Source organism: Vulpes lagopus, chromosome 4 (assembly GCF_018345385.1).
Source record: "Vulpes lagopus strain Blue_001 chromosome 4, ASM1834538v1, whole genome shotgun sequence".
In the NCBI taxonomy this organism is placed as follows: Eukaryota; Metazoa; Chordata; class Mammalia; order Carnivora; family Canidae; genus Vulpes; species Vulpes lagopus.
In genome coordinates, this window is record NC_054827.1 from 138752885 (window position 1) to 138758097 (window position 5213).

Genomic DNA, 5213 nt, shown 5'->3' on the forward strand with positions numbered 1-5213 from the left:
GGGATCTCTGGGTGGCTTAGTGGTTTAGCGCCTGCCTTCAGCCCAGGGTGTGATCCTGGAGTCCCGGGATCAAGTCCCACATCGGGCTCCCTCCAGGGAGCCTGCTTCTCACTCTCTCTGTGTCTCTGCCCTCCCCCATGTCTCTCATGAATAAATAAATAAAATCTTTTAAAGAAAAGTAGTTTTAGGCATCATTACCCTTTATCCTTTCAATGTTTTAATTTGCATTTATTAAGAATATTTATGCAAGAATATTTTTCTTTAGAAACCTCAGCTCAGTAAAATTAATACATTTATGAAATTTAGCAGTAATACAATACTTTATTGTAACCCAGAGTCTGACTCTGGTTAATGCAATTGTGCCAATAATGTTCCGTGTAGGACTATTTTCCATATAGGATTCTGGCCAGGTCATGTAATGAGTAAAGCTTGTGCATGTCTCCAGAATTCTTTAATCCAGGACATTTCCTCAGCCTTTCTTTGACTTTCATGACATTGAGGTTTCTTGAAGACTGCAAGCCAGTTATTTTATAGACTATCAGTTTGCATTTGTCTGATGTTTCCTCATGATTAGATTCAAGTTCTGCATTTTTGGCTGGCACACTTTTTAAGTGATGCTGTGTCCTTTTCAGGACGTCACAATGGATGACTAGCAGGCTCCTTTGCAGTTTACTGGTAATGTTAATATTAATCACTTGGTTAAAATGTTGTCTATTTTACCTATTTCATAATTACTACTTTTCTTTTTGTAATTAATAAGGAATTTGAGGAGAGGTCCTATGAAAATATGTAAATATCCTGTCCCTTGTCAAATGTTCACCTACTGACTAAGCATTATTTATGATGCTTGCCAGAATCAATTCATCCCATGTTGGTTGTAAAGGTAATTTCTAATTATATTCTTTCTTCTCTGTATATTAGTTGATACTATACTGAAATGAAGTATTCTCCTTATTCATTATTTATTCTTTTATTTATTTATATATTTATGCACACATTGGTGTATGTATGCATGTATTTATTTTCAATACAGGCACAAAGATTCCTACTTTATTCAAAAGGAACACTAAAACCTTTTTATATTTTGACAATACATTGTACCAGTTTGGCTAGTTGGCATCAGTTTGACATATTGACATGTCCCCATTGTTATTTTTAAGCAGTTCCTTACATTCTGGCCCAGCTAGATGTCTTAGTTTCATTATTAAGCTTTGAGACCGGAATCAGTCATTTTCCCAAAGTTTCTAGTGTCTTTTAATAGTTAATGGTACTTAGAAGCCATATGAGTGATAAATAGCTGCCTAAATAGTTTCCTCAAAATTCAGTGTTAAAACAATTTTAAACATTTATGTCTCTCATAGTTGCTGTGGATCAGGGATTGAGGAGTACAGGGCTGAGTGTTTTTGGGTAGGGTTTCTCACAAGTTTTTTTGGTCAGTTGTCCACTGGGCCTGCACCGATCTTAAGGTTCAATTGGGGTTGAAGCAGTCACGGGGATTAGTCATGTGCCTGGCCTGTTGATATTGGCTGTTTGATAAAGACCTTAGCATGCTGTCCAATATGACCATCTCCCCAGGATAGTTTGCATGTTTGCATGATAGTGTGGCTGGCTTTCCCCTCTGAGGGCATGTTCTAAGAAAAACAATACAGACGTGTTAATATCTTTTATAGCCTAACCTTAATAATCATAAATCATCACACCTGGTATTTCTTAGCCATTCAAGCCCTGATTCAGTGTAAGAAGGAAATACACTAGGGTAATGATGTGAGATGGTAAGGTCATAGGGTAAATCTCAGATGCTGATTACAATAGAAATCAAGAATCCATCAAAACAGTATGGGACTGATACCAAACTAAATACATAACACAATGGACCAGGATAGAAAGCCCAGAAATAAATCCACAACTGTCAATTAATCTATGACAAAAGAGTCAAGAATATGCAATGGGAAACAGACAATCTTTTCAACAAATGGTGTGGGGAAAACTGGACAGCTACATGCAAAATAATGAAATGAGACCACTTTCTTATAACATACACAAAAATAAACTCAAAATGGATTAAAGACCTAAATGTGAAAGCCAAAGCCATAAAACTCCTAAAAGAAAACATAGTAATATTTTGAACATTGGCCTGAGAAACATATATGAATTTATCTCTTGGGCAAGAGAAAGAAAGCAAAAATAAACTATTGAGATGATAGAAAAATAAACAAAAGCTTTTGCACAGCAAAGGAAACCACCAACAAAACAAAAGGGCAAGCTAGCGAGTGGGAGAAGATATTTGCAAGTGATATATGTGATAAGGAGTTAATACCCAACATTTATAAAGAACTTACACAACTAAATGCCAAAACAAAAACTGAACAAATAAACAAAGAATCTGATTAAAATTGGGCAAGGACCTGAATATTGCTTTTCCAAAGAAGATATATAGACACATCAAAAGATGCTCAACCTAACAATCATCAGGGAAATTAATTTAAAACCACAATGAGGGGATCCCTGGGTGCTCAGTGGTTTAGCACCTGCCTTCAGCCCAGGGTGTAATCTTGGAGTCCGGGGATCGAGTCCCACGTCAGGCTCCCTGCATGGAGCCTGCTTCTCCCTCTGCATGTGTCTCTGCCTTTCTCTCTCTGTGTGTCTCTCATGAATAAATAAATAAAATCTTTTAAAAAAATAAATAAAACCACAATGATATCATCTTACACCAGTTAGAAGGTTAGTAACAAAAACAAGAAATAAGTTGGTGAGAATGTGGAAGAAAGACAATTCTCATGTATTTTTAGTGGGAATATAAATTGGTGCAACCACTGAGGAAAATAGTATGGAGATTCCTCAAAAACTTAAACACAGGAATACCATATGACCTATGAATTCAAGTACAGGGTATCTCCCCAAAGAAAATGAAAGCACTAATTTGAAAATACATATAGATCCCAATGTACATTGCAGCATTATTTACAAAAGTTAAATTATGGAAGCAACCGAAGTATCCATCATAAGATGAATGGATAAAGAAGGTGTGGTATGTATACACACATACACACACACAAACATTGCATATCTATGTGTACATCATATATACATATATATAATGCATATATATACAATACATATATAGTGTAATATTACCCAGCCATAAAAAAGAATAACCTTGCCATTTATGAAAACCTAGATGAACCTAGAGGGTATTATGCTAAGTGAAATAAGTTAGATAGAGAAAGACAAATGCTACATGAATTCACTATATGTGGAATCTAAAAAACAAAACAAAATAACAAACAAAAACAACAGACAGACTCTTAAATAAAGAGTACAAACTGCTGGTTGCCAGAGGGAAGGTGGGTAGAAGGATGGGTAAAATAAATAAAGGGGATTAAGAAATACAAACTATTTTTAAAATAAATAAATAAGTCACAGAGATTAAAAGTACATCATAGGGAATATAGTAAAAAATATTGCAATAACATAGCATGATGACAGATGGTGACCTATGTAAAAAAAGTAGATATGTGTTTATTTTCTTGCCCTCCCTTCTCTTTTAAACAAAAGTTTATATATGTACAAACATACAGTTTTTTTTAACTTACTAATAAATATATCGTGAAATATATTCCATATCAATGAATAGAGAGTTTTCTTTTTGTGTGCCTACGTAATACCCTTTTCCTATGTGGAAGGACTTTTCTATAGCCTTGATAATCTCAGATTCAGTCCTCTTTATTTTACCCATCTTTCCACTCTCTGGAAGAGACCAGTTTTTTCTCTTTATTTAAGTCTGTTTGGATTTTTTGTTTGTTATTTTGTCCTAAAACCCATTCAAAATTTTCCCACTAATTATTTTAATACTGTCTTTCTGTTGCTTTTTTGGGGGGTGGGACTGGGGGTAAGGATTTAAATTCAAGAGAATCAAATATGAGTGTCCACTAATGTCCATTGCAAATACTTCTATCATATATAGATATAACTATATGTTTCTAGACTTCAATTTCATGGCTTGTAAAAATCCCCAAAATATCACCTTAATTTCAGAAAATTCTTCATACTTTCTGTTTTTCTCTAGACTTCTTTGCCAAGCTTATAGGCAAACTACTTCAGCTTTGCCCTAATCATTCCTCCCATTCTCCTCACATCGAGTTTTATGTTATTAGAATAGACTTTAGTAGATCACTCTGTATTATCCTATTATGTTTCTGCTCTGTTTCTTCTCTGTCATATTTTTTCCTCCTTTTCTTCTTCTTTTCTTTCTTATGCCGATTAGTTTTCCCCAAATCCTAGTCTTTGGGGGCACTTGCTTTCAGCACCCAAGCACTGCATTCCCTATTCTAAGAGGAATTCAGGTGGTATCTGTTAATATGATAAATTTCCTTTAGGTGCATTTGTTCCTTAAGTACGTTATGTTCAGCTACAATAGACAGAAACTACAGGAGACCACCAGGTGCTCATGGGAGCTAGAACTTAACTGTGTGGTGGTTCCAACATTATCCCAAGTATATGTCTCCTCATGCTCCACCATGGCTCCTAAAAATCTTACCATCTATGTCCACTTTTCAGTAAGCAGGAAGGAAGATGAGATTAAAAAAGGGATATGACTTCTATTTAGGGCTACTTCCTGGAATTTTCACAGAGCATCTCTGTGACAAAAGTTAGTTATTTAGTCACTACTATATTTTAATGGAAGCTGGGGACTGCATCTGCATTCCCAGCAGCCATGTGCCCAGTGAAAAATTGGAATTTCTATTACTAAAGTAGTTGAAAAATCTATCAGGATAATACTAGATATGTCTGCACCAACAAATCATTTTAATTGCCATTGCTGTGTAGGGTAGAAAAAAAAAGAAAGCATACATATTTTGATAAAAGAAAAAACCTGAAATAGAAGAAACAATTACATGAACACAAACAAGGAAACCAAGAATATAGAAAATGAAGTAAAGATGCAGAATAGAAGAGATTCATTTCACAATAACTTCCATCCTACTATTAGGGCACAGTAGACAGATGTAGAAATCAATATGGATTCAATCTAGGTATCTGAATATGCTAGTTCTAACTTGAAATTTTAGTATTCTGTTGAGAATATTTTCTTTTGTTTTCCTTTTTCTCATTTATTTGAGAAATATATGTTGAATTATTTCTATGAATCAAACAATATGTATCATACTGATAAAATAAAGAGGAAGAAGAAATTCCTTTCTATGAAGCAGTTC